Raw genomic sequence first — 24,103 nt, forward strand, 5'->3', positions numbered from 1 at the left:
GCCAGAGGATGATAGGGACAAAGGCTCAGAGACAGGAGTGAACAATATGCAAAGGATGAAAGGAATTGTTGTCTGACTAGTCAAGAGGCTGGACTGCCAGATCTAGCCATTCTCCCCACCACACACTCCTTCCTCCATTTTCAGGAGTCTCAGAGAGGAAGACATGCCCAATGTTTTCCTGATGGAAATGATAATCCTGGTATTTTATGATTCTTCACAGAAAGCTTCCTCCAAACATAATCACATGGGGCAGGATATCATTACAGTATCGAATAGACTAATGCATTCCAAGGAAAATCGGCCATAATCACAAACATACCTTCTCTTGTCATCATCTGCTATTGATTCTTCTGTCCTGAAAGATCAAAAACATAAGATGTGACCTACTGCTTACATATTTTCCATTCACTGATAAGAGGATTTAGTGATGGAAGAAGGGAGAACAAAATTAAATTCTATACCATTTCCTTGAAATATGAACTGGTTTAAGTAAACATTAGAGAATTTGATGCCCATCTCTGTCATTCATATATATTTTTAAAATAATAATGATTTTGGACTTAGTAAAATTCTACCCAATATTTTTGAGTGGTAAGCAATATAAAATGATCATCAGTGTAATTAAAAATGCAAAAGAGTAGCTGCCATTCATGCAAAGATGCATTAATTATAAGTTATTGAATAATAATGAATTTCTCGCATTCTTCTTGGAGGGGCCAAGGGATATAGAAAACTGCATACCCTTTCAAACTTGGTCATAGTGTTGCTTGTTTTGCTTAACTGGTTTTCTCTGTTACAAGGAAACATTCAATGTGCGTAGGAGGGAGAGAGAGAATAAATATGATATAAAAAGAAAAAGAATTAATAAAACCTAAAGTTTTATAATAAATATAAAAAATAAAAATAAATCCTAAAAAACTTTTTGTTTTTAAAAACAAAAATGGAATAACAAATTTGATTTCTTTTACTGAAAGATTTTGATTCGAAAGGGTTACTTAATATGTAATCTAGAGCAAAAAAGGAATGAAAAGACTATAGAGAAATCCCCTACACCAGAACGTAGAGACAGTATTTATATGGTATTTCCATCATTTCTGACTTCAGACTCAGTGACAAAAGTAGGCTCTTTGCAGATCAGAGTTTCACAAATCAGAAATAAATCAAGTTTGACATGAACTTCACTTGATTTTTAAAAAATCTTTATACTTTATTTTATTGACTGAATTATAAGTTTTAGTTTGATAAATAGGACAGTAGAACAGAATTGTGGTATAGGGAAACACATTTCTTAAAATGATTCAAACACACATTTGAGAAGGAAATAAAAACATGTCATGGTATTCAGGAGAAATATTCTTATTCTTAAATATATACTGAAATAATAATAGCTTAAGAAAGCTATTTGATTTTTTAAAAAATTATTAGAAAACTGCTTTCTACTAGGCACTAGCAGTATAATGCTGGAAAAAATTCACCCCTTGAGCCTGAGCATAGTATAATGATGATTCTGACTTCCTTAAGGCATTGCCAATAGAACACAGGCTTTGGCAGGTTCCATCAGGTTGGAAAGACTTCAAGGACAGATGAGGGAGTAAACAGTCTGCTGCTCTTGAACCAGTCCAGCTAAGTCTAGAGTCTATGGAGACTGTATCACCAGTTACCTACATTTTTTTTTAGAAAAAGCACTACATTTGGAGTCAAGAGTACTTGAGTTTGAATCCTTCCCTAGGCTGGGCAAGTCACCTTTCAGCCTCAGTTTCCTCATCTGTAAAATGAGGAGAATAATCATCAATCTACACTTCACAGAGTTAATTATGAGAATCGAATGAGATCATTCATTTAAAGCACTTTGCAAAAATTCATTTAAATTTCATTTAATGAATTAAAATTCATTTAAAGCACTGTGCAAACCTTAAAGGGCTATCTCAGTGTTAGTTATTATTATTGATAGATTAGAATAAAAATCCAAATAAAGTTCTGAGGATTTAACACCAAATTTTTCAGCTTCTTGGCATGACTCAAGAACAAAAGAATGCTGAATAAAAACAGTGAGCTACACCCGAAGAAGCAGTCTCTTTTCCTTTTCTACCAGTGTGACAAATTCCTTCAACACTTGGGACTCAGCCTCCTCAGCTGTAAAATGAGAGGACTGGACTCAATGGTCTCAAAGACCCTACAGACTCCTCTGATCACCAATAACTCACACAATAACTCAAAGAACCATAATAACATCATCATCATCATCACCATCATAATAACTCACATTTACATAGTGCTTGAAGATCTGCGAAATGCTTCATATTTATAATCCAGGGACATCCAAGACTATGTGCCCGACTGGGTTTGATTCTGGTCTCAAAGGGTCATTTTCTCTCTTTGGTTTATTACCTTCACACAGAGTTGTTCCAGGATAATCTCCTATTATACCAATGGCACAGCTCGTGTCTAGAGCTCCACAACTGCAGACAATAGAATACCCAGCTCCTCTATAAGCATTCAGTGTACCAAATGCATATCTAGTACAGGACAACCTTTTCTTCACCCCAAAGAAAACACATAAAAATTAAAATACTCATAGGAGCCTAAACAAGGATATAAGGCACAACCCAGAGCCCTTCAACGAGCTAATCAAAATATTTCAAAGATTCCCAAATACCTACAGGGTAAAGCCCAAACCCTGTAAAGCATACAAATAAATAACACCCATTCTTGCCAAAACCTCCCTTTCCAATGTTCTCTCTCATATATATTCACCTATAATACAGTCAAAGTGGATTTTTATCAGTCATTTTCCTGCCTTTAAGTCTTGGCTTATGGTCATTCCTCCAACTAGAATGTCTTCTCCACAATCTTCACCTGTCAAAATTCTACCCACACTTTAAAGCCTCATCCCAAGTGATATTCTCCATGATTTAACTTTCCTTCATTCTTTCCAGCCAAAAGTAACCTCCCCCTCTATACTTCTAGAGGGCTTTTGTTTATTCTCTCTTTTAAAACTCTCCTTCTTCACTATGATTCTTTATAATTAAATTTAATTATTTGGGCTTCTATCCCAGGACTCTTACTAAAATATGAGTACCTTGAAATCAGGGGCCATGTCTTATCTATCTTTGTTACCCTGACAATGCCTAGGCATACTGGCCTATGCATGGTAGATACTGGGAAAATGTCATAAAAAACTGAATTGCTTTGGGCTCCAGGAACAATATTAGGGACAATACAAGATCCTTAAGCATAAAGTGACATAATATCAAACTGACTCTGGTTTGAAGAAATAGAAGGGGGAAAAAACTAGTCCCATCTAGCCCTATCAGTCTCACTACGTTGACTAATGACATATTGATTAATTATTTAGGCTTAACAGATAATTAAATCTAACTGTAATAATGAAGAAAATTTCCATAATCTGAATTTAGAGAATTAAACACATTGAGGTAAATTTGTATTGGTCTCACTTCTATCCATATCATTTCCTATCAAGCAGTCTTCTTTTTTTAATCCTTCTGTCTTAGAATCAATACTAGGGATTAGGTTCAAAAGCACTAAAGTGGTTAGGGCTAGACAATTTGAATTAAGTGACTTGCCCAGGATGACACAGCTAGAAAGTGTCTAAGGCAGGGGCAGCAAAGAAGCCCAATGAATAGACAGCCAGATCAGGAGTTGAGAGGTCCTGGGTTCAAATATGACCTCAGACCCTTCCTAGCTGTGTGACCCTGGGCAAGTCACTTAACTCCAATTGTCTAGCTCAATGATGGGCAAACTTTTTAAAGAGGGGCCAAAGGAAAGGAAATGCTCATCTGTCAGTCTGTTTCTAAGGCAACTCTTTCGAAATTTCATTGTATTGTATCCTACTCATTGTATTCGTCAGATTAGGAATAATGTCACTGGGCAGGATAGGACATTTCAGAGGGCTGAATCTGGCCCACAGGCTGTAGACCAGTGGTTCCCAAACTTGTTTGGCCTACCGCCCCCTTTCCAGAAAAAATATTACTTAGTCCCCTGGAAATTAATTTTTTTTAATTTTAATAGCAATTAATAGGAAAGATAAATGTACCTGTGGCCATCACCACCCCTCTGGATCGCTGCAGCACCCACCAGTGGGTGGTGGCACCCACTTTGGGAATCACTTCTGTAGACCATCACTGGTCTAGCTCTTACTGCTTTTCTGTCTTGGAACCAATATTCAATATCAATTCTAAGTTGGAAAGCAAGGTTTTTTTTTAAAAAGGAAGAAAGAGTCTGAGGTCATATTTGAACCCAGATCCTCCAGACTCCATATCTGGCTCTCTACCCACTAAGCCATCTAGCTGCCCCTCAAACAGTTTTTAATGAGCACCTACTATGTGCTAAAAGTCAGCTATTCACCCATCCAGTTTCTCTGTTGGTCCCCTACAAAGTACTTTGATCCTCTAATACAACGGTCGGCAACCTTTTTGGCCATGAGAGCCATAAACGCCTGTGGAAGGAGGAGGATGGAGGCGGAAGACGCTGGAATAAGGGGGTGGGGGGCTGAAGGGCCCCCTGGGGCACATCCTGGGGCTCTGCCTGGACTAGCCAGTCGGGAGATGAAGCCAGATATGGCTCAAGAGCCATACGTTGCCGACCCCTGCTCTAATAGGTCTCTGAACACCTTCAATCTTCCCTCCAGAGAGCAGCCACTCTGACCTTAATTACTTCTGTCCTCAGTTTATCAGTTTACCTTCACTCTTTGACTCATTTCCACTAGCTGGTTTTTCACCTTCCCAACCGCTCCATTTATCTTTAACAGGTTACATGAGAGAGGAAACTTCACCCAGAGTGATCAACTCTAATTGAAGCCAGCACAGCTTCCTCTGGGGGCACACCCAAAGCATATGCTTCCTCTTCTGTGCTCTGGCCATCCTCACTGCATGATGAGAGAGGGCTTGGGCTTGGGCTTGGGCTTGGTCCCTCCCCAACTCACTGCAGCACCTCCAGAGAGAATCAAAGAATGGTTTGAAAGAGAAAACATTCGAGGAAAACCATCTCCTCGACAAATCTCTCATAGACCACTGGGAAACATCCCAGCCTGCAAACATGTTCTCTCCCAGACAATCTGACTCTGCCCCCTCTGCTGAGTTAGTCTCTTGACAGAATCCTGATTTAATCAGGAGACTAAACTCAATATAGATGATTTTTGACATGGGGAGGGAAACTGGCCAAAATACAACTCTTGATACAAGATAAGCATCCCAGGATGCAAGATCAAGCCTCTGGTCCCCAACACCAGGACCTAGAGGAGACAGAACAGCTCCCTGGGCCAGGCCCTTGGCACCAGAGCTCAAAGGCCATTAAGACGATTCTGACACTAATCCAACTTAAGATATTAGCAAAGGGCAAAGGAGAAAAAAATGTGGAAGTAGCTGTAAAAAATGAAAGATAAAAGCCAGCTAGCTAGACAGGAGCAGTAAATATTCCTACTACTGCAAAGAATGAAACGAGGTCTCTTGTCCCATTTTATGAGTGATCTGCCCATTTCTGTGAGCTTTTGGGGAGTCCTAATGTAGTTACATTTATTATACATGTATCTCATAGATGTATACATAAAAAGATAGACATACTGTACATGTCTATACTATATATGTACATATGTGGATTTCTCGGACAGGTAGGTGGCACAGAGGGTAGAACACCGGTCAGAAAAACCTGAGTTCAAGTCCAGCTTTAGACACTTATTACCTGTGAGTCCCTGGGCAAGTAACTTCACCCCATTTGCCTCAATTTCCTCCTCTGTAAAATGAGTTGGAGAAGGAAATAGCAAACCACTCCAGTATCTTTGCCAATGAAAGGGCTAAATTAGGAGTTTTGACAAAATAAAAGAGCAGCTTTTAATAATTTAACAATTTAGTTTATTTAAAATAGATATAGTAAATGAACATAGTAAAATGAATATAGTAAAGGCGAGAAATATGAGAAAAAGGTAGAGAAAGAAAATTTCCTAATGTCTATACTAGTTATGCTATAACTACCTATAATTACGACCTAAAACTGCCTATCTCTACCTATAACTAACAATCACCCCACAAAGTTCCAACCCAATCCAGCCCAGTCAAAAATAACCCAATCATGATTTAATCCAACCCCAATTAGGTCTGTCAACAAAGACCAGCCACCTCCCAAAAAGTTCAAGAAAGAAAAAAAACTAATAGCCCAAACCAAAAGCCAAAAGCCCTCTAAAGGCTAAACTCAAAAGCCCTCTCAGTAAGCTCAGGCCTACCTTTATATTCTAGCAACTAAACACCAACCACTAACCCAACACACCACCAGCAACCAACCCCCAATGACCAACTCACGCCAGTAGCCAACTTCCCCACAACTGCCAGCCCTGTCAGCAACTGCCATCCCACAACTGTCAGCAAGTGACTCCCCCTCCCCCAAGCTAACTATCAGCAACTGACAGACCAACCAACTGATGCTGGTCCTCTTTTTTTATATTCTTCTCCTACCTCATTTCCTGTCTCTATGGTTTCTCCTTCCTATCTCAATAGTTTCTACTTCCTGTCAATGTGGGCTGGTTAATCCGTACACATCTCTATGGTAAGAGGACCTCCAGGTCCCCCATTAAATTAAAAAAGGAATAAAGAATTCCTTTTTACACCAGGAAAACCCCAATAGAGTCAGAAAGAGTCTGACATGACTGAAACTACTGAACAATTTTTTTAATGTGTATTTCTCACAGCTCTACTGAATGGCTAAAGCCGGTGTCTTCCTAATCAACAGACAATCAGAAGCCATTTCAAATAGCTCAGTGTATGAGTATTATCCCCTATGATGTTGGTTTTTGAATCATGCTACTAAAATCATGTAGGAAAATGAATTAGGTTCATAAAATCTTGGAAGGCAACATTCAGTGGTGTCAAATTCAAACAGAAATGGTGACCACTAAACCATCCATTAAGATTCCTGTGGGTGCATATTGACTTAGAAAACTGAATATTAACATTCCCTATTTTTATTGCATTTTAACTTATTTGCTTAAATATTTCCAAATTATATATATATATATATATTTAAAACCCTTACCTTTTGTCTTATATCAATACTAAGTATCAGAAGTGTATTTCTTATGTTGTATCATCTGATATTGATACCAAGTATCTCTTCCAAGGCAGAAGAATGGGAAGGGCCAGGCAATTGGGGGTAAATGGCTTGCCCACGGTCACACAGCTAGGAATTGTCTGAGGCCAGCTTTGAACCCAGGACCTCCCATTTCCAGACCCAGCTCCCTAACCACTGAGCCACCTAGTTTCCCCTCCCCCAATTATAGTTTAATCCAGATCAGGCTTTATTCAGGAGTTTTGTGGGGTTCATGGGCATATGGGGGCTACATGCTTGACACCTCTGGAGTTGACAGGAAGACATGAACTCTAGTCTTGCCTCTGACACACACTGGCATGGAGACTTAAAACCCTTAGTAATCCGGGAAGCTCTTTAAGGCTCTAAGTCAAAGAGAAAGTGTTCATTGGAACAGGTAGGAATGACCTCATTCAAGAGTCCCTAGATTGATGAAATCACAGGTCCAATGCTCAGCTCCCATCATGGAATCTTAGCATTAGAGGGGACATCCACATAAAGGAAGGGAAGTACAAGCCTTAGTTTTCCAGAGGAGTTGTCTTACATGTAGGTATACAGATACACAACCTATAAACATTTATTATCTACTTGTGCCATATGCTGTGCTAAGGAAGTAAGGAAAAAAAGAAACAGCCCTTATACATATACACACACAAACACACACACTACATAGGACTGATCAATTAATAAGCATTTATTAAGCACTCATTTTGCTCTAGACATTGTTATAGGCTTTGGGCACTCAAAGACAAAAATGATATAATCTCTGCCCTCAAGGAGCTTACATTCTAATAGGAAAAGTCCATCATGAACTCATAGAAATAAGTGTAAAGTAATATCACAAGGCAAAGGTTTACCCTGGACTAACTCCAAAGATTAGATTTGCTTTTGTTGGTCCCAGAGGATGGAGGAGTAGAGCCAATTAGAAGTTACAGGAAGAATAATTGACTCATTTTAAGGAACGATAATAGTCGTACATAATTAGAAAAGTATAACTCAGGTTATAATGAAATCTCCACCAATAAAGGTCTTCCAGCAAAGGTTTTTTGACCATTTTCTGGGGATGCATTGGGCAGGCTTTTCACCATGGGTGAGGGTTGGACTAAACGAGCTCTGAGCTCCCTAGCAACTCTGGAATGAAGTGATTTTACTGGCTTCTAATTCAGTTTGCTTTTGTTGTTCAGGCATTTCAGTCCTATTTGACTCTTCGTGATCTCGTTTGGAATATTCTTGGCAAAGATCTTAGAGTGGTTCTCCATTTCTTTCTCTAGCTCATTTTACTGGTGAGGAAACTGAGGCAAACAGTTAAGTGATTTGCCCAGTGTCACACAGCTATTACATATCTGAGCCCAGTTTTGTACTCAGGTCTTCCTGACTCTAACTCTATCCACTGTACTACCTAGCTGCCCAATTTGCTTTGTCTAAAATTATCCTTATTCTAAAATTATCTACCAAATTTTTTTCCAAGACTGTTGTTTTTGTTTTTTTAAACCCTTACCTTCTGTCTTGGAGTCAATACTGTGTATTGGCTCCTTGGTGGAAGAGTGGCAAGGGTAGGCAATGGGGGTTAAGTGACTTGCCCAGGGTCACACAGCTGGGAAGTGTCTGAGGCCAGATTTGAACCCAGGACCTCCTGTCTCTAGGCCTGACTCTCAATCCACTGAGCTACCCAGCTGCCACCTCCAAGATTGTTTTGTAGCAAATGGATAACTTGTTTTCTGTCCTTTCCTTTACAAGGCTGATGTGGGAATTAAATGAGATATTTGTAAAGCACTTAACACAGTACCTGGCACATAGCAAGTACATAAGTGCTTGTTCCCCATCTCCAGCCCTTTCGCCTTTGCATTAAAGAAGTTGTGTAATTGCAGAACTATTCTCATTAATGATGATCTAAGAAGCGGAAAGAGCAGTCTGCAATATCAGAATTATCACCATGTTTTCAGGTCTGCCAAAGAGCATGAGCTTATTTTGATATAGAAACAGAATAAATTTAATTTTAAAAAGTCTCTGTGATCCTAACCATAAAATTGCACTTACTCAGACTCCAGGCTTCCGGCCATCCCGCCTCCAGGACTGGTCCCTCACCAGCAGGATTCCTGACCACCAGACCAAGCCCAGAGTCTCTAGTCCTACCCAGTTTTGTTCTTCCAACCCTACTCCCAAGAAAATAAAATCAGGAATCTGGGTACAGCAGCCCTGGTTATTGGGAAGAGAGAGATAAACTATAATCTTATGACTACCAAATTCTCTCTTCTCTTTCTCAATGTAATTCAAAGTACAGATTGCCTTCCTCTATTCCTTTGCTCTGCAAATCTGCCTTTATTCTGTATATTTCCATCCATCTCAGCCCAGTTCCTCTCATGTCTATCTCAGTCATCCTCTTCCTTTTTTAAAAAAGAAAAGCCTTAACCTTCCATCTTAGAGTCGATACTACTGGCTTCAAGGCAGAAAAGCAGTAAGGGTTAGGCAACTGGGGTTAAGTGACTTGCCCAAGGTCACACAGGGAGGAAGTATCTGACACTAGATTTGAACTCAAATCCTCCCCGACTCTTGGCTGGGTGCTCTATCCATGGAACCACCCAGTTTATACACACACTAACACACACACACACACACACACACACACACACACACACACACACCTTTCAATCTTAGAGGCAGGAGAACCCAAGTTCAGCTCCCTCTCCACTATCATCTGGCAAGGGGAAGATGCCCCCATCAGTGCTTGAGGACTTGCCGCTTGCCACAGAAGAACCAAGACCTGAAGACAAATAACTCTTGGAGGACTCTTCTGCTGACATCTTATTAATTGCACTTATGAAACTGAGTGGTGTCTCTACAGTTCAGCTATGGCTCTATTTGAAGCACCTTACATTTAATGACCAATAAGTGATTTGTACTTTTCTCTATTCAGCTACAGTCTGTTTAGTTATTAAAATGAGCATTAAAAGCTCTTTTCAATTTCTCAGATTCCCACTTCCCCTGGCTCGACTCCCCCTCATGGCATCTGTTCAGTTGTAATACAGTTTCACATATCTACTGTCTTATTTTAAATAAAACCAAGAAAAGCACTTTAGGAAGAATCCTCTGGTGTATACCGAGTAGGAAAAAATGTGGCATATTGTTCTTGGAAAGATTTTAACTGAATTTCCTCTATTTTCCTTGTGAAAATACCACTTATTCATTAAAATGTACAGGTTACTTCTGCTATGTGTAGAGAAAGGCCAAGGACATAGGGAGGCCTGTTAGATTGAGATTAAGATAAAAAGTTATTAAATGGTGTCAATTGTCCTGGGAAAAAGCTGATGCTGCTTACAAAACTTCCCCATTTTGATCAGGAATCTCCTCCAGAGAAAGAGAAACTAGGAAATCACATTCCCCTTTCTGTTGGGGTAGAGGTAAGATATAAATTTCACTCTTTATCATTTACCTCACTGTTTTTCTATTTCATAGAAAATAGAATTTAAATTTAAATAGAAAAATTTTTATTTAAATTTTTCCTTATATTGTTGACAATAAGCAGAAATTTTGCAGCAGGAGATGGAGCATTTTAAGTGGCGCCCTCTTGAAATGTACTGTACACGAGTTACCACTTGCAGAGGATCTCCATGATGAGCTCAATCAAAGCACCACAGCCAAATAAACTATATCCAAATACATGGAGGGAATAGACAGACAATCACTGAGCCACTGTTAATGCTCTTCGAGATAGTATGGAGGACAGAAGAGACACTTATAATAATAAGTATTATAATAATAAGGCTGGGCACAAGGAAATGCTGTCTCAATCTTCAAAAAAGTTCAAGAGCCAAATTTTCCATCTGAGCTTGACTTCATTCCTGACCAAATTCTAGATTTTATTCTAAAAACAATAGGATTAGAATTTTGAAACTAGAAGAGACTGTAGAACAGAGACTGAAGAGCCAGTGGAGTCCATCCTCGCTCATTACAAAGTCCTTTGACTTTGTCTCTTCATCTTAAGAGCCTGTGAAATGAGTAGAAAAAAAAATTTTTTTTGACTGGCCTCATAGATGGGAAAAGAGAGGATCAGGATTTAAACTTGGATCTTTCTGAATATAGCCCAGTGCTCTTCCCATATTCTTATTCAAATCATATTCAAATAATTTGGTGGGGGGAGGGACAGGAATAGGCTTGAGACAGAGAAGAAAACAAAGATGTATCATGTTCCAAAGAAATGAAGCTTTAACTCAGAACATAACAATGCTCAACATCCCTCTGATTCTTGACCTAGAAACTCATTGGCTGTGCTTAAATTCAATTCAACAAGCATTTTTTAAAAATCTACTGATGTCCAATGAATCATCTATCTTTTGACCCAAATGGGGAAGGAGTGGTGGCCCTTGCCCTTGAGAGATTAACTCCATGCCTCCGTTGCCTCATGTGAAAGTTAAAGGTGAGAAAGCATTTGGAAAAATGTTAAAGCTCTATATAATTTAAATGGATTATCGCCAAAAAAGTGTTTTATTCTACCTTTGAATTATTAGGCTCCTCCTCCCTTCATTTGAGAAAAACTAGGCCTGCAAAAGGTTAAATAGTGCAAGTTGTCGGTAAAAGAACTGGGCTGTTGGCCAAAGATGCTGACCAAGGGCTTGATTTCAGATCCGTTCCTCCTCCATCCATTACATCACACCATCCTATTTTCCACATAAAAATCTGATTTGATTCTTTTGTCAGCAATTAGATGCCATATTTTGAATTGAAAAGTATTATAATAAGGGAAGCAAATACTATTATTAAATAAATAGATTGTGGCATGCTATCTTGAAAGGTATCTAGAAAAAAGAGCTTGTGAGCCTTTGTAAAAGAAAGCAAGGTCGTTACTCTGCTCTAAATTCAGGACTTCGCTATATCCTTGGGCTCTTTCTCTAAACATAGCACAGAGATATGCTTTCATTCACATGCAACGTTTTCATAAATAAAGACCAAGTGTAACCATTGTAAGAGTATATAATTCCATGCCTCCGTTGCCTCATGTGAAAGGTGAGAAAGTATTTGGAAAAATGTTAAAGTTCTACATAAATTAAATGCATTCTATAGAGTAGCACAGCATACACAGAACCAGTCTCAGAATCAGGAATACCTCCGTTTAAATCCCACCTCTGACATATCATGCCTATGAGACCTTAAGAAAGTCACTTGCCCTGGCACTGCCCCCAGGTAATTCCCTAAAACTTCAAATGGCAGAATTGCAAAAATGGATCAGTTTAAGTAGTTTCCTCATGAAGAATTCCTTACACAATAAAATCATGAAATCATAGATCTGGCCTCTCTCCTTCCAAAAAAATCAACTTTAGAAGTATAAGGTGGGAATAGGGAGCTATTGCCATTCATAGGCTCCCATGCAGAAAAGGGCACACAGGTTTTAGTAGATTTGGAGCTCAATGAGTCAGCAAAGTGGACATGATAGCCAAAAAGACAACCTAAAATTCAGCTGTATTGATAGCTCCACAGAGTCCAGGAAGAGAGTGATAATGCTAAAGTCTACCTTGATCAGACCACATCGAAAGGAGTGTGTCTGGTTCTGGGAGCCCCATTTTAGGGAGAGCACCAATAAACCAGAATATGTCCAACCAGGATGTCGAAGGAACTGGAAACTAGGCCGTATAAGGATAAATTGAAGGAAATAAGTATGGTTAACCTAGAGAACAGAAGCCCTAAGAAGAAGCTTTCATCTATTTGAAGGCTTATCATTTGGAAGAGAAAGTAGACATCCCCAGATGACAAAAAAATGGACATGGAGCAGAAGTATGAGAGAAACAGATTTTTGGATCAATAAAAGAAAAATTTGTAAATGATGGGGGGCTAGGGAGTAGTTGGGTGACTCAGTGGATTGAGAGCCAGAGATGGGAGGTCCTGGGTTCAAATATGGCCTCAGACACTTCCTCGCTGTGTGACCCTGGGCAAGTCACTTAACCCCCATTGCCTAGCCTTTACTGCTCTTCTGCCTTGTGTGTAAATAGAATTAGCTCCAGCCCATTAATAGTCAAAATTCTACTCAACCCAGGCGTGCTAATGATGTCACCCTAACCTCCCTTAATGGGGAGGGGAGACGAGTTACCCACACGTGACAATAAGTAACAAATCAAGAATAAGGGACTGCCCTTTGGGCAGTCCAAATCAATGTAGAAACTGCCATTTGTCCATTTGAATTAGAGGTGGACCACAGGAAGTGATGAAAGACACGATCTCTTTAAGTAAGTTAGTGAACTTCCTGTGGGGGCAGTTGCTGTCTTGAACTGGGAGCAGAAGCATCTCCTGAGACCACAGACAGCTTACACTCTGTATTGTCACGTGGGTAAGTTAGGCTGACTTCCTTGGCCTAGCTGGGCCAATTCTAAACTCTGCCTATCTGGCTGTTGGGCCTTGTGGCTTACAGCTTCATTTATTAAGCTTTGTAACCTTCCTCTCTCTCCGTCCAGGCCTTTGGCCTGGACTAGCCTCTCCCTTTTTCTCTTTATTCCTACTTTTTACCTACCAGACTGTAAATAAACTCTTCGACCCGATGCTGACTTGGGTCTGATTTAATTACGGAATCAACCTAAATTGTTGATTCCTGGCGGCCACATATTTTTAATATATATCTATAAATACCTAAATTTTCCATCTTACACTTGGAACTAATACACAGTATTTATTCTAAGAGGAAAGGTAAGGGTTTTTAAAAAATGATGGAAGTCTTTCCCAAAGGGCAATGGACTGCCTCAGGAAGCAGGGAGTTAGTTCCCTTAACTTGGCATTAGAGCATCCAAATCTCCTCAGAGAACATCAGCTCTAACCCATAACTTGTCAGGAACAAGGGATTTCTGTTGATTTGTGGGTTTAACAATCAGATGTCTGAGGTACCTTGGATGCTAGAATTTTGTGATCCTATTGCCCTACAAGTAGGAAATGTACCATCTAGGATTTAACCCAGCATCAATTGTACTTAAACTTCTGCGAAAAAATATCCATGAATTAAAATCATTATTTCAACCCACATTTGGCAAGTAGTTCATTGCTTCGTCTCTTGGATCACTCACAACTATTAGTTGACAATTGGATTAGACTTTTATACTTCCTAAAATATAATGGGGTTGCATGAGCAATTATCCCATGACCAATCATTTATGTTGGCTAATGCAGGATTTCTACTCAAATTAGGACAGAAGAACTGCTTTGCATATTTTTGCTTTCACAAGAGAGAGAGCCCTTTCTGATTTAATTTGGGGTCAAGTCTGAGCCTAAAACATGAGTCACAAACAGTAACACACTGTTCTGCAAAGAGTAAGTAACCATAGCTATAGAGCAAAAAAGTCATTTCCACATGTGCAAAATAAAGAAAGGGAGGTTAGTTCCATGTTAGCCTTGCCACTCATCCTGACACAAACTGTTTCTAATCAGGGTGATTTTCAAAAAATACAGTGCAGAAATATAAAATTTTAAATACTCACACATCTTTTACAGCTCCAGCAGGACCTAAAATGTGAAAAAAGGAAAAAAAAGATAATTGTATTAGTGTTAGACTCTTGCTCAGTTTAAAAATTAAAAATTAAGTCCCAATCATGTACTAAAATTGCATTATAGTAGCCAACAATTTAACCTAAATTAGACATTAATTTTAAAACTTATCTAAACATTTCAGAAAAGGAGAGCAAAAAAAGATAAATTAAATCCAAATCTCAATAAGTTTTGACTGTTTTCTAATGGCAGGTTTGTTGAATCTCTTTTTTTTTAAACCATCATTTTCCATTTTAGAATCAAGACTGTGTATTGGTTCTGCATAATTAGAATTTGCTCCCCAGAAACTCTCTTTCCCAGCATCTCACTTTCGTTCTCATGTTATGTCCTTATGTTTTGGAGATAAAATTTGTGTATGACCCCACCCTTCTTTTTTCTCCCCTGAGCAGGGTTTGTGGCAGTGGGGTGAGTCCCAGGCAGGAGAATTTTTCTCATGTGTCTTTACTTAGGCTTTTACTTTTGTTCTTGTATTTTTCCTACTTCAAGTGATTGTTAATAAATCTTATAAAATACAATACTTGGAGTTATCAGATATTAATTTAAATTTTACATTGTGGCGACCAGAAGTCTGGAGTTTAGAATCCTTGTTCCTTTCTAAGTTGGTAGAGCAATTTTTTTAATAGACAAAAAGACAGATTAGTTTTAAAAGCCTCTGCTGCCCTTGCTGCTCCTCCTCTCCCAACCACCATGGCTGTTGCTTTTGCTGTTGCTACTGCTGCTGCTGCCTCCCACGTTTGACCAGATGCTGGCTGGTGGTCCTTGCGAATCACTTTCTGCCTGGCTAGTAAAGTATAAATCCCCTTTCCCACCCACCCCACCCCACGTGGGTCTCAAACCCGCACTAGCCACTTTTCAGCAGGGGAACATAGTGTGGAGCAGCCTTTCCACTCTATCCACCTCAACCTCAGCCTAGCTAACCCAGGGGGGCTTCTATGCTCCTGGCTGTGGGGGTGGGGTCTGAGGTGTCATGGGGTCATGGGTGTTTTTGCTCCTAGTGGGGAGGGGAAGGGAGGTTACTCTTCCAAACCTCTTCACTTTACTCCTAGTCAGTACATATTAGGCTAGCACCACCTACAGACAGGAAGTAAATTTGCAATCAATTTAATAAGTAGAATTACAAGCATGGCCCACTCTATGAAAGAGCAGTGCATTACCAAAGCCTTAGGATGTCTTTTCTTCCTACCATTCCTGGGTGCACTTGTCCTTACTTTTAGCTTGAGTAATCTCAAGATTCAGAAGAGGGATTCATCTCCCTATACCCACTTGACATTTTGGCCTGCCCAGTCTCTGCAACACATCCAATATGGGGTTTGTCCACACTATTACCAGTGCGGGTATAGGGAACCCCAGAAGTGTGACCAAAGGAATCTAGATGGATGATGATACTGGGGAGAGGAAGGAACCTTAAAGAGTCAGGGAGTGAATTTTAGACTCCATTGCCTTATTGATGTTAACTGCTTCAGTTTGTTCCCCTATAAATAGTGAAGAAGTCTGTGTAACGCAGCTATCAGAACTGGAGAAAAGGACTCTTGGATTGATTGTGCACATCCTGTCACATATATTGTATTTGCTAACTGTTTACTTTAAAATCCTATTTTGTTTCTGTTGTACTGTTTTCATTTGTACTATCCTACTACATTTATTTGTACCCTTCCCCTATAACTGGAGTGGAGAAAATACCATTATAAAAGTCCATAAACAACTTGGATATACCCTCTTCCATGGCAAAACCATAGGTCCTTATGGATGTGGGGTTTGTCACCAGATCCATCAAGGTCACATGTTGCCTAAATAGCCTTTTGTTCATTTTTGCCTTTTTTAATCGTCACATAGATGATGATGGATAGACTCCAATGAACTGTTTACAACCTGTATACAACCTTTGGAGAATTTAATGACTTAAAATTTTAAATTGATTTTAAAGGGGTCTTCAGAAGTGATTTTCAAATATCTAGTAGCAACATTATCTCTGACTGTTCATTTGCCTACCTTTGAGTTGTTTGTAAGAGGTAAGGATCCATTTAGTAGTTGAAGTGAAGTGTAATAGCACTGTTGTATTCCCCACCTCCGTATTTATAAAAATGTAATGGGGGGCAGCTGGGTAGCTCAGTGGAGTGAGAGTCAGGCCTAGAGACAGGAGGTCCTAGGTTCAAACCTGGCCTCAGCCACTTCCCAGCTGTGTGACTCTGGGCAAGTCACTTGACCCCCATTGCTCACCCTTACCACTCTTCCACCTATGAGACAATACACCGAAGTACAAGGGTTAAAAAAAATGTAATGGATGAGACATCAGAAGTGATTTTCACTGTTATAGTCCTCGCCTCCACATTGCAATGGATTGGACATATAAATACAAGCTTTTTATGGCTGTTACAGTCTCATACCAGAGGAGGGACATTTCCCAAGGGGCTTGGTTACCCTGTGATGAGTTATATTCCCATCCAGGAGGTGGGAAGTTTTTCCTAGGGGGCATGTTAACCCCTAGATGGCTCCCGAGAGGAAGAATTTCCCATGGAGCCTTGTGATTCCTAGATGGTTTTTATATTTGTAACTCTTCAGCTTACTCTACCCTTCCACCAAAATGATCTAGATTCTTGGTGACATTTTAGACCCAAAAGGTTTCCATTAGCAGTACAGAGGTTTGGTTTGGTTTGGTTTTTCTGGTTTCTTCTGCCACATTTGGAATGATGGCAGTAATAGACTTTGTTAGAAATATCTTCACCAAGGTTGAAAGATTGGCTAGATTCTGGAGAACTTGTGACAAGTATCTATGATCTTTAAAGGTTTTTTAAATGTTACACAGAACTCATATGAATTCTAATGACAGCAAGTTTGTCTCCCATTGACACTGAATAGCCTATTATGATTTGGGGATTTTGGTACTTCTTTGAATGTGCATTAGCTGCTGAACTACTATTTTTATAAAGCTGTTACTTGGTGAAAATGATGTGCACTAACACTGTAGATCATGGCCAAGTTAAAAGGGAAATTCATCTCATTTTTGAGTGAGAAACATGTGTTATGCCTCTCCTTGGCTAACATAGTGTCACTGACTATGAACTATATATATAAATATATTTTTTAATTGTTTTTCCTTGTATGATCAATAGAGTATTTGAGTTTTCTTTTTTCTCTCATTTTTTTTGTACTTGAAGCACATGTTACCAGTATTAATGGTTTGGTTTTTTTTAATTTTACAGTAAGGCAAGTTTAAAATGTCCATTAGCCCTAATGTCAATGCATACCCAAAAGCTTTAGATTATGGAAACCTACCATTGATTGTTAAATATTATGGAACTTTAACTAATATGTCTGATTCCAAAAGAAGGGATCACAAAAGAGCCAATATACAGTGCCAAGGAGCACAAAGTAAATCTACACAGTGCCAAGGAGGACAAGGTCAAGGAGACCAACCAATCCAGGTGGTACTGATGAGATTCTGCAGCAAGACCGGGGACTTAAACTTATTTGGGGGTTTGAGGAAGTGGTTGTTTACAAAATCAGATGTAGGATTCCCTGATCCAGACTTCTACCAAGTACCTCAGTTTGGCTGTCAGTTTAGTTCCCCTATCCCTGAGAGCAAAGGTAAAATCAGGCCAAGGAATAATATTTCCCTTTCTGCTTGAAAAAGTCCCTTTTCTGTCTTTTATGGTATGGAAATTTTCTGTAGTCCTGGCTGCCAGTGGGTAAGTGCTACATTGTTATAATTCCTACTACAGGCTTATGGGACATAAATCACTTTAATTGGGTCCTGATTCAAGGACCTGTTATAGGTTTATTTTTCCTTACTTAGAATTTTTACACATGAGACTCTGATATTTTATGTTTCATCCAGAAGTTGTTTTTTCTCTTTTATTTGGGTTTTTTATGTTTTTGATTTTCTTTTGACAACTGATTTGTGTACCTCCTAATTCAGCCATATATCCCAGAGTGATCCATGTGTTGATCAACATCAGGGGGGATTGTATTATTGTCATAAAATTCTTAGATTTATAAAAATTTTTCTTATTTGGGAGTAATTTTAGGATAAGAAACTTGCTACCTCCCCAAATCAAGAAAGTGCACTATTTGGAGAAGGCACCATAAAAACACCTACAGAAACAACACACTGTACCAAAAGATCTAGAATAAACTTTGAAATGTAGTGAAATTGAACTATGGGGGGTTAAATGCATTTATTTTGAATGTAAACTGCCAAAGGGACTGCCCCCAATTGGCTTTTTGTCAATGCACCTAGCAAACATTGGTTCTGTTCTCTTTCTCTTTTATTTACCTCATCCCCAAATTATTGTAATTTCCCTTTAGAGACTGAAATATTGTATGTACCTCTAGTTAAAGATCTTTAGAAATATAAGTTATGTGTACTGATTCATTGGGGAAACTAGGCAGGTAAATTTGGGAGATTTCTACATGCTCGTTTCCCAATGGAATCACAGAGGGACTGTATAATTAGAATTTGCTCCCCAGAAACTCTCTTTCCCAACATCCCACTTTTGTTCTCACATTACATCCTTACATTTTGGAAATAAAGTTTGTGTGTGACTCCTCCCCTCTCTCTTCTCCCTTAATTGCAGTTTGGGGAGGTGGGGTAAGTCCCGGGCAGGAGAATTTTTCTCACTTCTTTACTTAGGCTTTTACTTTTGTTTCTTGTATTTTTCCTACTTCAAGTGATTAATAATAAATCTTGTAAAATAAAATACTTAGTTATTGGATATTAATTTAAATCTTACAGTTCCAAGGCAGAAGAGCAGTAAGGGCTAGGCAATAGGGATTAAGTGATTTGCACAGTTAGGAAGTGTCTGAGGCCAAATTTGAATCCAGAACCTCCTGTCTCTGGACCTGGTTCTCTATCCACTGAGCTACCTAATTACCCCTGAGAATCAGTGAATATTAAAGAGTAGAGTTCCTCTGGAATGACCTCCAGGAATTGATGCAGAGTGAAAGGAGCAGATCCAAGAGAACATTGTACACAGAGACTGATACACTGTGGTACAATCGAACATATCGGACTTCAGTACTTATCAGCAATGCAAGGATACAGAGCAAGGCTGACAGACTTATGAGAAAGAAAACTAGCCACACTCAGAGGAAGAACTGTGGGAGGAGAAACACAGAAGAAAAACAACTGCTTGAACACACAGGCTGATGTATTACTGGGGATGTAGACACTAAACAATAACTCTAGTCCAACTATCAATAATATGGAATTAGGTCTTGATCAATGATGCATATAAAACCCAGTAGAATTGCACATGGGCTAAGGGAGGTTAGGGGGGCTTGGGGGAGAGGGAAAAAACATGAAATATGTAACTATGGGAAAATATTCAAAATTTAAAAATAGATAAATAAAAATTACCCCCCACCCAAAAAAAAGAGTAGAGTTCCTATAGATCAGGAAATTGGTGTATTTTTAGAAATAATTTTGTTGTGTTTCAAGTCATAAGGCATAAGGTACTATAGGATGGCTTCATGTTATAATGAACAATTAAAAGTAACATTATACATATATGTGTATATATGCATATGTGTGCATGTATATGCATATACACATGCACACATATTTTTTTTTGGTTTTGTTTTTTTTTAAACCCTTGTACTTCGGTGTATTGTCTCATAGGTGGAAGATTGGTAAGGGTGGGCAATGGGGGTCAAGTGACTTGCCCAGGGTCACACAGCTGGGAAGTGGCTGAGGCCAGCTTTGAACCTAGGACCTCCTGTCTCTAGGCCTGGCTCTCACTCCACTGAGCTACCCAGCTGCCCCCTGCACACATATTTTTAATGAAACTTGCCTAGTAGAAATCTGGCTGAAATCTACAATCATGTCTATTTTTCAATGTATAATGATTATTTCTTTTTCCTTTAAAAAAGATCTATATTCAAACACAGATAGTATATATTTTCTACTTTTATTAACAATAATATATGACAGAAACAGAGCTATAGTAAGAAATCACAGTAACAGAATGTACATTTTGACCTGAAAGTGAGCAATTTCAGACAATTACATTATTCAGCATCACTGGGGCAGATGTTCTTACAGACAGATGTTTCTCTGTGATTGAATCAGTCTATATTGTAATTTTACAAGAGGGAGGGAATTGTGGGGGCTAATTTTCTTTCAAATATTTCTCTTTTTTCAGAAAATAACCAATGTGTGGTTTGTTACTAGAAGAATGAAGAAATAGTTCTGAACCTCAATCTATGTTAAAGAAATATTTATTTTCCTTTAAAAGAATGAAGTAGTCAGATACTTTTATACTGAGTAAGGCTGACTACAAAAGGCTTCTTTGATTCTTGTACTTTGTCAAGAATATCCAATTCAAACAATATTTTACTGAAAGTCCTCATCAAAAAATTACCAAATGAGATTTTTAGAAACATATTTCTTCAGATGTTTCACATTAGTGCAACTTTGGCTTGATACTACATCTCCAAAAAAATGTTTTACCACTGTTAAGAATTGTCCAATATCATCATAATTATCCATTGATAACTTGGCACCTTTTAGCATGGAGAATGGAATGAGTACCCTTCTGTTCTCACTGACAGACAGAACAACGGTTATTAGAAAAAGGCAAAGTTATGGTCCAGTGGGACTTTCACCAACAGAAAGGACATTCTTGATTCCTAAACAACCCTTTCCTTAAAAAGGCACAGAACCCACAATAACTATTAAGTCCATCTCAGGATTTATATTGTAAAAGATACACTTTGTCCTCCAAGACTCCAATGGAACTAAGGGGTATAATTTTGTCAAGCTTTCTGACATATGCCCTACAAAGGAAAACAACAAGCAAGCAATTAAACCAAAAGCAAGGGAAAGAATCATAGCACTTCCACTCTCTTTTCAGGTGGCCAGATCATCAAAAGCCAAATCATTCTCTCTCTCTCTCTCTCTCTCTCTCTCTCTCTCTCTCTCTCTCTCTCTCTCTCTCTCTCTCTCTCTCTCTCTCCCCCTCCCTCTCTCTCTCTCCCTCTCTCTCTCTCTCTCTCACTCCCTCTGTGTCTGTCTGTGAGTGAGTGTGTGTGTGTGTGTGTGTGTGTGTGTGTGTGTGTGTGTGTGTCTTGGTCTCTCTCAGAGTGTTTGTGTGTGTGTGTGTGTGTGTGTGTGTCTTGGTCTCTCTCAGAGTGTTTGTGTGTGTGTGTGTGTGTGTGTGTGTCTTGGTCTCTCTCAGAGTGTTTGTGTGTGTGTGTGTGTGTGTGTGTGTCTTGGTCTCTCTCAGAGTGTTTGTGTGTGTGTGTGTGTGTCTTGGTCTCTCTCCCTATCTCTCTCAGAGTGTTTGTGTGTGTGTATGTGTTTCTCTGTGTCTATCTCTCTGTCTGTCTCTCTGATGATATCTCCTTGAGGCTTTCTCTTTTCTTGTAGGCAAAATAGCATACTGAGCCTTCCCTACTATCTGACTCACTTTCAGTCAGGACCTTTACCTTACTATCTCCTTCTCTGCCAAGCCAGTAGCTCAGTCACTTTTCTATTTATCTCTTTCCTTCCCCCATCTTCTTTTCATATTTTTTAAACCCTGACCTTCTGTTTTAGAATCAATACTGTGTATTGGTTCCAAGGCAGACGAGCAGTAAGGAATTAGGCCATGGGAGTTAAGTGACCTATCCAGGGTCATCCAGCTAGGAGGTCTCTGAGGCCACATTTGAACCCAGGACCTCCCATCTCTTGGCCTGGCTCTCATTCCACTGAATCACCTAGCTGCCCCCTTATATGATATTTTGATTGGGCAGCATGTTTATTGAGTCAAGAATTTTCCCCAAAGCCCAGGTCCTCTCTCTATAAGAAAGGCATCTGTTTCACTAAAGGAAATTCAACCCACCATGATGCTTGATCACTTTCTCAGAATTTAAAGAATTTGTGACTGCGCTGAGAAAGGAATCTCTTCCTAGAACAACGTTCACAGCAGATGCAGCCCAAAGCTAAAGACTCTTTTTCTTTCCTAAAAAAATACAATAAACACGAGTTACAAAAAATCTGAAAAAAGGGAGAAAGCTCATATAACCAAAATTACTTTCCAAGTGTTATACAAGTAATTCAAATTCCTAATGATAACCTGGACAGCTAGGTGGCACAGTGGATAGAGTGCCAGCCCTGAAGTCATGAAGACTTCAATTTAAATCTGGCCTCACACACTCAAGAGCTGCAAGATCCTGGGTACCAATCATTTAACTCTGGTCGCCTCCGTTTCCTTATCTGTTAAATTAATTAAAGAAATTGGCAAACCACTCCAGGATCTCAGGAAACCCCAACTAGGGTCAGAAATAGTCTGAAACAACTAGCCCAGCTCAGAGGTTCTTGACTTTTTGTTTCACAGATCCCATTAGCAGTCTAGTGAAACCCATGAAACACTTCTCACAGGAATGTGTCTAAACATTGATATGAATACTAAATTTCAATTAGAGGATAATGAAAATAAAGATAAAAGGTTCTCCCATTCAAGTATGTGGACCCACTGAAATCCATCCATGGATGAATCTAACCAAGAGGCGTCTCAAAATAACAAGATGCTTTGTTTTTTTCAAAGAAGGACTTAGGCATGCTTGTACATATAGTCAAAAACCATGGAGAAACAGTGATGAAGTTAGTCCCTTTGAGTCAAGGAGAAGGAGCTACTCCTTAAAGCACGAATTTGCTGAAGTAGGCAAGAGGGAAAGTTGCTTCCCAACCCTGAGTTTAAGACATGGTGGATTTGTGTCCCAAGTGAGGAGCCGTAATTCACCCTCTTTTTTTTTTTATACTTTTATAAAGACATTTTCTAATCATTGGAGATGTCTGAGCTGAATTAACTTGTGTAAAACTCTTCAGCCAAGTCTGAGGGCAGGTGGCTATATTGGTTGGACTATAGACCACACCCTTCAAAGGCGCCATTTTTGAAAGGAAAACAATAGGCTATGTGCTACAGAGTGAGTGTACCAATCACTACATCGATGCAGATATACTTATATTTACACACACGTACACACTGCCATGAAATTTCATGCATATGCGCAAAATTCAAATTAGAATGCTTTATCCCTTTTTAAAAAATAATAACAAAATGCTCCTTAAATGATCAAAAGTTAAACTGCATTCCATTTAATTCAGCATGTATTTATTGAGCATCTAATCTTCCCAGCATCATACTATGCACTGTACAATTTTAGTGTTAAGAGTGTTTTATTATAGTCGCATTCTTTTAAAACCTCCAGTTACATATAATAATCATTTAGAGAGAATACTAATTAACCCCCAAAACCCCATTCCCCAGCCACCTTGGATAAACTGGCATTTGACAAACCAATTTTCCTCCCCCAAAAAGTTCCCTTCTAAAAAGCAGTATAGGACATAATTAGCATTTTTTCAAATTCAAACCTAATGGAATATATTCTACATTTCAGGAACCTAGACCTAAATCTCTTGGGAAACATTAAGACATGCCAGCTGGAAAGCATTTAATTAGTTACTGCAGCATTTTTAACATTATAATAGATGCAGGCTACATCTTATTTCTTA

At 39.0% G+C, this 24,103-nt stretch overlaps 1 long non-coding RNA gene across 1 annotated transcript in view; it reads right to left on the reverse strand.

The window, feature by feature from the left end:
• Positions 1-322: 322 nt before the first annotated feature.
• Positions 323-24,103, reverse strand: part of LOC123249244 — a 78,215-nt gene continuing 54,434 nt past the window's right edge. Inside the window, exons 2-3 of the long non-coding RNA XR_006506368.1 lie at positions 14,544-14,568; positions 323-355 (exon numbers count right to left, since the gene is read on the reverse strand). This is a non-coding gene — a long non-coding RNA (uncharacterized LOC123249244). The remainder of the gene's footprint in view (positions 356-14,543; positions 14,569-24,103) is intronic.

Source organism: Gracilinanus agilis, chromosome 5, assembly GCF_016433145.1.
Source record: "Gracilinanus agilis isolate LMUSP501 chromosome 5, AgileGrace, whole genome shotgun sequence".
Classification (NCBI taxonomy): Eukaryota; Metazoa; Chordata; class Mammalia; order Didelphimorphia; family Didelphidae; genus Gracilinanus; species Gracilinanus agilis.